The sequence below is a fragment of the Chinchilla lanigera genome, unplaced genomic scaffold (assembly GCF_000276665.1).
Source record: "Chinchilla lanigera isolate Chin_1 unplaced genomic scaffold, ChiLan1.0 scaffold00021, whole genome shotgun sequence".
NCBI classification, from domain to species: domain Eukaryota; kingdom Metazoa; phylum Chordata; class Mammalia; order Rodentia; family Chinchillidae; genus Chinchilla; species Chinchilla lanigera.
In genome coordinates, this window is record NW_004955422.1 from 13,388,292 (window position 1) to 13,398,480 (window position 10,189).

Sequence of the window (10,189 nt, forward strand, 5' to 3'; positions counted from 1 at the left end):
GCAACAGCTGCTCTTACAGCCCCCACAGGAGCCATAGCCCTCTTGCACCCCCTACAAGAGCTACAGCCTCCCTTGCAGCCTTCACAGGAGCTTCACCCCCTTCGCCACAGCTGAGGCAGGACAGGCTGGCACACAGCAGCACATGGGCACATAGCGGCAGTTGGAGCCACAGCATCTGGAACAGCCACAGCAGCTCATGGTTCTGGTGATGGAGGTGGAGAGGTCAGAGGAGCAGGCAGAGAGGGAGGTGTGCAGGTGTGGTGCCTCCTGGGCCTGGAGCCTTATATCCCTCCCCCGGGTATTCCTGGGTGCATGAATACTTCATCTATTTCCTCAAGGTCATGTTTTTGTTTGTTGTATCCTTTCCTCAGGTGTTCTACCGAGTACAAACACTTACAGTAGTCTTAGGTTTCTAAATTTGGCTTCTTCCTTTGTCCACACTACCTGCAGTCTGTATTTCCTATGAGTCCCTGGGTGTTGGTCACCCACCTTTCCTGTTGACAACATGTGATCTGTGGGTGATAGCATCTTATCCATGTTGCCTCACGTCTGTTCTGTTTGGTTTTTTATTCCTTAGCTTTTTGGTTTGTGGGGGTTATTTTTGTACCAGGAATAGAACTCAGGACCTTGTGCACGCCAGGCAGGTGCTTGTGCCACTGAGCTATATCCCTGGCAGTTGGTTTTTTATTCCAGGGTACACTTTATATTCTGGGTTGACTTGTACTATAAATATGAGTCATAACCCCCAAACACGTTATGTCCTACTTTGAAGACCTCGTGAAAGTTATCTGATGTGGAAAAAGTTCCTTGTAGATCTGATTAAGAATCTTTAGATTGAGGGATTATCATGGATCAGTTGGATGAGCATAAATGCCTTTGTCTGTATCCGTATGCGAGAGGAGAGGGAGAGCCGGCACAGACAGAAGATAAAGATGTGGAGTAAAACACAGCAATTCAAAACTACAGCGATGTGGAGCAAACTGGTGGCTGAGCCACACCTCTGAGGCAATTTATTGCAGTAGCCAGGAGAAAATAATACAGATTTTGGTAGCTAGAAATGGAGGACTGCTATGACAAGTATATAAAATGTGGAGGTAGCTTTGAACTTGGATAATAGGGGCTAAAAGAATTTTGAGGTGCCCAACAGAGAAACCCGGGGTTGTCTAAAATTAACTTTATTTATTTATGATCTGTAACAGGTTCAGTCTGCATTAAGCTGGTGAATGTGGCAGGGATAGGACAGAAGGAGGCCATGGGGTGTGGCAGCTGTGGGTAGCAGTTGTGCAGCTCCTGGGATGTCCCTACCTTGAGTGGCCCTGAGATTTGAGCAGCCCCAGGTCAGCACTGATGGGAGGAAGGGGCGATGGGCCTCAGGCCAGTGGGGAAGGTGACAGTGATTGTTGAAGAGGCCCTGAGAGCACAGTCCTGGTCAAAGCGAATGAGGCGTAAGACACCAAGGCTGACAGAGAGGAAGGAGAGCGCCTAAGCTTCAGAAGGTAGGAAGCCACAGCAGAGAGACAGCCAACGAGGGTTCAGCAGGTACAGAAATGTAGGGTGTGGCTAAAGCAGGAGGGAAGTGTTCCTGCATGTGTGGGAGCCACTGGGGTTCTCAGCTCAGAACTTCAGACCTTGCACTGGCAGCGCACAGGGCCATGGCAGCTGGACTGGCAGCAGCAGGGCTTGCAGCCCCCACAGGACCCACAGCCCCCTTTGCCACAGCTGGAGCAGGAACAGGCTGGCACACAGCAGCACACAGGCTTGCAGCCGCACACGGGCACACAGCAGCTGGAGCCACAGCCTCCCGAACAGCCACAGCAGCTCATGGTTCTGGTGATGGAGGTGGAGAGGTCAGAGGAGCAGGGGCTGAGGGAGCTGTGCCGGTGTGGGTCTGGAGGCCGACATGCCCTGGCAGGTCAGGTGAGAGGCTGACACGTGGTCACTTCCCCTTTGTTGTTTACACCTGTGCTTGGGCCTTTGCTCCCTTGTGTCCCCTTCTTCCCTCCTCCTTGCTGCTCGGGGCTCACCTGCCCTGGGCACTGTGTGGTCTCTTCCTGGTGTTGGTGTTGGCTGCAGGGCTGTCTCCCGGAGCCACAGGGACCCGAGCCTTGCTCAGACACTGCTCTGCAGCGTGTGCAGCATGCCCGGACCTGCTTGTGGTAGGTTAGGGCCTGGCCTCAGGTCAGGGCTCACACACAGCCCTGCCTGTGACCATCGACACCACCCCTTGAAGACCCTTCATGCCTCGGCACTGCATGCCGTTCCAGCACAGGAACCGGACTGTGGGAATCTGGAGCCAGACTGGGAGGAGGGCGGGTGAGAGGGAGGAGCCCGGGCTTGTTGAGAGTGGAGGGAGCCTCGTCTTTGGGGCGGGCCAGGCAGCCTCTCCATCCAGTGCCTTCCTCTGCTGAGCTGTGTGCTCTTCACTGGATCCTTTCCGTGGGCCTGGAGGCTCCCGGTGCAGGGCAGGTGGTCGGCTGAGTCTTGGGATGTGCAGGAGGAGGAGGCCCCGAGAGGCAGCTGTCAGCAGCTCAAGTGCATGACAGGGCCTGGAGAGGAGGAGCCCCTGTCCTGGCTGGAAGCTGCAGGTGCTTGCGTCCTGGACGTGGCACCTACTGTGGATCCTCAGCAGAGCCAGCCTGAGCTGACCGAGTCCCAGGCTAGGCTGCTTATCTCGCACCACCCTCCTTCTTTGTGACTCTGCTCCCAGACCTAAGAAGGGCAGGGTAGTGGGGGCCTGCCTCTGGGAGGGACTGCAGCCAGCGAGAGGGGTGAGGCTTGGGGGAGGGGCTCGGCATGCCTGTGAGTGGGTGGCTGTGTGGCGCACACCCGTGTGTGGAAGGGTGTTCACATGCGATGGAGCACCCTCCCGATTCTGCACTGCTGTTCTTGTCACCTGCCCCTGCCCAGGGAATGGGGCGCGGTGGGGCAGAGCTCATGTGGAACGTGGTGGAGGGAACGATGTGGAGGAACCGAGGAGAAAAAAAGAAACCAACCGAGTCCCTGAGTGTCCTCCCCCAGGTGTTTGCAGCCTGGCCGAGCACCTGCCCCGTGGCGTTCCTGAGGACCCTCTCTGCAGGAGTCCTGGGAGTTGTGGTGGCTACCAGTCTGTGGACAGGGTTGGCACTGCAGGACTCACGGGTCCTGAGATCCTCCCAGCCGTGCCCCATCACAGGGCTGGCTCCCGCCTTGTTGTAGGGCACGCAGTCCCGCACCTTCAAGTTTTACCGTGGTCCGGGATTTCCTTCCCCATTGCCTCAGAAGGCAGGTCAAGGCGCAGCTCACCAGTCTGTCGATTTGTCAGCTTTGCCACCAGGCGGCGCTGTGCCTTTTGTGTCTTTGCCTGAAGCTCTAGTTCCAATACAATCTGAACTCAGCTGAAAAGGAACTCCTTTCAATGGCACTGCACTTATTTTTGGCTCACGCTGGGGAGGAGACCCAGGGCCTCGTGCCTGCTGAGCGAGTACTGTGCCACCGAGCTACATCCCGGCTCCAACTCCAATCATTTTGGGTGCCCAGGTCCCACTCGGCAAGGTGTTCACAGACTGCAGTGAAGAATGAGCTGAATGCAAGGAATCCCGACTCCCAGAGGATTGGGGGAAATGGACAAATCGCAAAACTGTGCTCAGCTCCGGGAAGCTCACTTCATGACAGAATGAACTGTCTACTTCTCTCCCGTCATTTCCCCTCTTCTCCTTGATCGCTTGCTTCTTTCTAGGCCGACAATTCCATCGCTCTGTTTTCTGGAGGGAGAACAGACAGATGTCTGAGGTTTTTCTCGTGCATAGCCGTTCAAGTTGGCTTCTTGATTCCAGGCTTTGAAAACCCGTCCTCGTGAAGAGGCGGGCTGTGCAACGTTTCCGATGGTGTGTGCCAGGCGAGGGGACGTCTGCACCCCATGTCCCGCGCCTCCTGTCCGAGGTCAGGGCATCGAAATTTCCTTTCGTGCCAGGTCTCCTCTGCCCAGGCCCAGCAATCAATGACCCTTGGCACCTTGTGTGACTTGACTGACACCCTCGTCCAGGGGCCTCTTAGGCGTTGGGTGTCATCTTTGGCAGCGTCAGAAAAGAAGGCGAATTCCTTAGGACAGTGAAGAGTCTCCCGACTGTCTGTATGACGGTGTGTTTTGTCGGCACTGGAGTATCACAGAGTTCGCGGCCCTCTGTTTCTGTGGGTGAAAGTGCTGTCATTGTGCCCATTTCTTCTCCTGTGGTGCAACTTCCAAACGTCCCTGCAACCTGCTGCTCAGTATTTTAAGTCAAAGGTATCGCTCGTTTTGTCTTCTGTTTCTTATTTTGCTGATTTCGGTAGGTTTCTCGCCTTTGATCGCTTAGTAGAAATTTTTGCTGATGTACCTTTAGTGAGAAATGAATGTTACCCGTCTGTAATGTGGAACATGAATTTCAGGTATGACTTCACTGTGGGACGGCTGATGGGAACCTTTTAACGCACACGTGAGTTCACTCAAGTCTTCAAGGGCGAGACCACTTCCAGTTTCCTTTTTGGGATTTTCAAGTACACGGTGCAACATTATTCCGTCCATTCACAATGGTGTAGATGGGTCTCTTGAGGTTCCTCCTTTCTCTCAACAGAAACCTTGCCCCTGCCCGAGTCTTCTGACATAGCTGCTCCTGCATGCAATGCCTCTTCTTCCATGTCTGAAAATGAATGACATTTGTCACCTCATGTGTGACTGACAGTCTGACTGAGTGGGGTCTTAACTCCTGGATGTCACATTTGGCAGTGTCAGAAAATAAAGTGAAATCAACAGAATGTTTAATTGTTTTCCTAATATATCTATGATTGTCTGTTTTGCCTTAGTTGGAGCATCAAATACTTCACAGACCTCTGCTGTTGTTGTTGCTGTTGTTCCCGTCTGTGCTGCTTTTCCTGCTCCAAATTTGTCTTGTAGTATTTCAGACCCCCGGTGTGAGCACCAGACTCATAGTGGAAAGTCTGGGGGAGTCCTCCATTTGCACATCTATGTAATTTGCGTATGTTGTGTTAACTCTGTTGAAATGCAAGGGAACACATGAGCTATCCTCTAAGAGCTGTTATTTGCTCACTGCTCACTCTCTGCCTCTGCTTTGCCCCTCCCTCCTTTTCGCCTAAGTGAACAACGTTGGACCTTCGTGCTTTCCAGTTCCACAATGTGCTGGTATTAAATATTGTTTTTTCCATCAAAACTCACGTGGAATCTGATTTGTAATGTAGTACGAAGTGGAATCAGGTAGAAATTTTAAGGTGTCAGTCCAGCTGAGTATTGGGAGCGGTTGAAGCTGGAAATCAGTCATATGTGTGAGGGTAGGACAGAGCCAGAGTGCCTAAAGCAGTCACGTTACCTCAGTCTTGAGAAAACCATCCCGCCAGGACAATTTCAGTCATAGGTCACTAGGCAACCTTATACCTCCTGGTACTAACTTTACAAGAGTATACATAAACACCCCTACTGCTGTTGTTCAGGTCCTTTTGCCCATCAGGTAAAGAGGCCTCCACCTGACCCAGCTCATGTCTCTTGTCTATCTTTTCCTCATTCCCACTGCCGTTCCTCCCCAGGGTACACCGAGAGACCAATGAGTCCCAACAGCTGAAGACCTAGAGCCCATGACAGTCTCCTCCACTCGTGCAGCTGGAGGCTTAGAGCCCACAACAATGTCTCATGCAAGTCATATCAAGGATTTGCACTGGGAAGGCCAAAAGGTCAGTGGTAGAAGCTAGAAAGTCTGTACCAGTGGGATGAAGGACCTGTGCCACCAGGCTAAGGGATCTGCACTGGAGCCAGGAAGTGACACTCAGGGTAATGACCAGAGCTCTCCTGAAAAGAACCAAAGCCATCTTCAGCAACAGTGAGGGGGCTGGGGATTTAGCTCAGGGGCACAGCACCTGCCTAGCAAGCATGAGGTCTTGAGTTTGATTCCCTGTAACGGGGAGGGAGGGGTGCAGCAACAGTGAGGACCCAAGCTCCTCCAGTGATGAGAATGGCTTTTTCATACCGGAAAAGCCAACATAACAAGCATCTCTAGGAGAATCAACAACTCAACATCTTCCCCTCTAGTTCTCCTTTTATGCTGTTGGCAACAATCCTCAGGTGGGCCTTCCACACCCAGCACCGTGCTAATTCAGTTCAGCTGGGGATTTTAAACTGCCCCTTAGTTAATCCACCACAAGTCTACTCTCTCATGTGATGGGGGAGGGGGAGGTGCTGCTTTCTGTCTGTTTTCTCTCTTCACCATGGTTATACTGGTTGAATAAGCTCTTCAAAACACAAAACAAAACAGAACAATGTGCTGAATGGTTACAGCTACCTGCATCTAGAAAATGCAAACTACCCACTTGAGACACAAGGAACATGGGCTGATTAGGACAGGAGAACAGGAAGTGATTACAAGTGGCCACAAGGAAAGTTTCAAATGCTAAATGTGTGTGTGCATCATCACCATTCCGGTGATGGTTTCAAGGCTTTACAAACAGTATCTGCCACGCAGTCTCCACATACTGTCTCGCCTCAGTCTACTAGGTTTTCCTGAAAAATCAGACCTAAGCGGAAAGAAAAGATGAATAACAGTCCCAATCCCCTTATTCCTGTTTTACCTGCCATTACAAAATAGCCATCAAGCAAGTGAATAGTGAGGTATCATCTTCTCCATGGCACTAGCCCTACCTTGGTAATGATCAGGTAGGGTTAGTTCCAGTTAGGTCGTTCCAGTTAGATCTTATTTTCAGGCAGACACAATTATGTCAGTATACTGAATACTACACTTTGGTACTAAATTCATTAGCTAAGGATGAATAATAAATCATCTGTGTGCCCCTCAAAGCTACAACCTGCTATGGATCCACCATCCTGGCTCCAGAAGTCACACTTTCACAGCAACATTCATATCTCTGTTTTTTCTTTCTTTCATATCTTTTTGGTACCAGAAATTGAACACAGGGTCTTGAGTTTGCTAGGCAGGCGCTGTGCCACTGAGCTCCATCCCAGACCCTTCATATCTCTTAAGGAAAATTACTTTGAAATTTTCTAGAGTCTCAGTGCTACATAATTAAGTGGAAATGGGGAAGACTCAATTCAGGAAAGAAAAGCATCCTAAAATTCATAGCTCTGTAAGTGTAAATCCCCAGCCTGGCATCTTCAGAGAAACTGCCTCCTTAAATGGAAAAGACCCCTCAGCTTTGTGCCCACCACATGCAAAACATCAATGCACACATGATGCTTTAAAAGTGAAGATGTCACCTGTGCCTCAATCACCGAAGTTATCCTACTTTTCCTGTTTCTACATAGCACACTGGATCTGGCAAGATGGTGTATGACTGGATCCCAGCACTCTGCACAGCTGAGGCAAGAAGATCTCAAGGCGGAGAACATCCTGACCAGTTTTGTTACTTAAGGAGACGTTTAGTGCATATGTGAAAAAATAAAGTCTGAGGATATCCCTGTAGTTCACTGTGAAAACACAAGTACAAGCTCCAGTCATGCAAAAGTAAGAAACTAATAAATAGATGGTTGATAGAGAAAAAGATTCCTAATACCTAGATAAAAATCATAAAATGAGTAAGTAGGTGATTTATTTAGTATGAAGAAAAAGATGGGCCGTGGGGGAGGGGGCACTGGAAGGGGGCTCCCACCGTGGAACCCCAAGACACGACCTCACTTCCATGGCACCCTGTCCAAACAGAACTTGGATCCCCTGTTAACAGGCATCACAATACAGTAATGGCCGTCTCCAGAGCTCACTTGGCCGGAGATGGGCAACAGTGAACATGCTGAGCTGCATCCTCACTTTGCAAGGCTGCAGTCTCAGGACCCCGAGCATGGAAGTCTCTGTGAAAGAATGAGCAAACGGTTGACTCCATTCAGATGCTGCAGGCCATGATGCGGGAGCAACTCAACCCTGATGGGCACCCTAGTGAAGGCGTCTGCAGCACAGACCACCACTCAGGAAGAAAAACCCCAACTTACCCATGTGAGGTCTCCCCAGGCCCTAATACCAATGGCACCACAAAGTACAAGATCCCAGGGCAAGTCTCACTGAGCCAGAGACTCCCACTAGCTCTAGACAGGTCTCCCCAGAGCCAGGCACACAATGCTAGGCAGCCAAAGAAGTCCAGGGTGGGAGAATGAAATCACAGACATTAGGCACCAAGAAACACTGAGAAACCTAGTGTACATCCGCCCTGACCCGGTCACCAATGGAAAGCCCTTTGTAGGGAGCTACGCTGCACTCTGGCCAATGTGGTCAGTGCAGGCAGTCAGGCCACGCTCACTCACGAGCCTTTCAAGCCAGTTTTCCTGGGCAATGAACCCTACTATAATCCCTGCCTCCTGAGCACCTCCACGACCCAAACCTCTGCCTGACAGGCCCTGACGATGGGAAGAGATACCACAAGACCATGTTATGGGAGGTCCATCTCCTTTGTGGGTCTCTGTGATGAAGTTCAGGATGTGCGGTTTTTGGACAACAACCAACTTTCAGCACAAAATGGCTCCAGGATGAAGGTGTGCCACCTTCATCATCTCGGTGGGAACTGGAAGAAGCCTTTAGGCCATCTGAGCTAAAGGAGGAGTACAAACCCTTAATCCATGCATTGCCTTGTACATCAGATCATCCACCAATGCCTTGTCTAGAAGAGAAATCCACCCACTGCAGAGTTACAGGGCTCTGGATGAAGTTTTCTTGCACCAATGGCCATACTTTTCAAGCCAAACTTTGTAGCAAAAGAACTCACTGTGCGGTCTGCACAGATCATGTACAGGGACTCAAGTCGCAGGTATACAAGTGCATCGGCTGTAAACACTTGGTTCACAAGAAGTGCCACACACTTGTCACAATTGAGTGTGCACAGCATTCTTTGCCACCAGAATCTGTCATGCCAGTGAATCAACTGCCCACAGCTTCAGACCCTGCACAGACAGGAAGTCCGTCTCATCCGTCAAGGCACGACAGTTTGGAGCAAATTGGTGAAGACGAGGAGGTAAAGAACCCCAGGGAAAGTGGCAAAGCTTCCTCTAGTTTAGGTCTTCAGAACTTTAGTTTGCTCTCAGTGATAGGGACAGGAACTTATGCAAAAGTGCTCTCGTTCAACGACAAAAAACACATCGAAGTTTTGCAATGAAAGCCGTGAAGAAGGAGGGTGCCAGCATTCATCGGGCACAGACAGAGAAGCATGTTTTGGAATGGGCACCGAGTCATCCTTTTCTTGTTGGGCTGCCTCTTGCTTTCAGAAGGAAGCAGACTGTTTTTTGTCCTAGGCTATGTCAGCCGAGATCTCAGGTTTCACATGCAGCAACAAAGACTACTGAGCCACATGCCAGGTTTTACTCTGCAGGGATCAGTTTAGCATTCAGCTACCTTCACCAGCAAGGGATATTCTGCAGAAATTTGAAATTGGACAATTTATTATGAGATTCAGAAGGGCACCTTCAGCTCACTGACTCCTGCGTGTGCAAGGAAGGACTAGGGCCAAGGATGTGAGCAGCCATTTCTGTGGCACTGCTAATTACCTTGCTCCAGAAATTATCAGAGGAGAAGAGTACGGTTTCAGTGTGGACTGGCGGACTCTTGGAGTCCTCACGTTTGAGATGATGGAGGGAGAGTCTCCATTTCTCATTGTTGAGAACTCTGATACCGCCGACCAATAGGCCACCACTTATCTCCTGCAGCTTATTGTGGAAAGAAAATTTCACGTACCAAGTGGTCTGTCTGTAGAAGCTGCAAGTGTCCTGCAGGGTTTTCGGAACAAGGACCCAGGGGAATGATTGGGTTGTCATCCTCAAACAGGGTTTGGGGATATGTAGGACAATCCATTCTTTCAAAACATTGACTGGGACATGATTGAGCAAAAAGGGTGCCACCTCCCTATGAACCAAATATTTCTGGAGAATTCGGTTTGGACAACTTGGATCTGCAGTTTACTAATGAACCTGTCCAGCTCACTGCAGATGACAAGAACCCTGTGAGGAAGATTAGTGGATATGAATTTGCAGGTTTTGAGTGTATCAATCCTCTCTCGATGTATGAAGAAGAATGGGTCTGATCCTTGTTTTCCAGCTGTGCATTCTGTGTATCTTGCTATTTAGTGCACACAAAACCTTGTTATCATCCTAGATTCAAAGAACCACTTCTAAATTGTGTAGAAGCTAATTTTAATTTCTCTTTTGGCTTAAATTTAAATGTAATACTTGATTCTTATA

General features: G+C 50.0%; 1 pseudogene; it reads left to right on the forward strand.

The window, feature by feature from the left end:
• Nucleotides 1-8,365: 8,365 nt before the first annotated feature.
• On the forward strand, nucleotides 8,366-10,189 carry LOC102012662 (annotated as a pseudogene).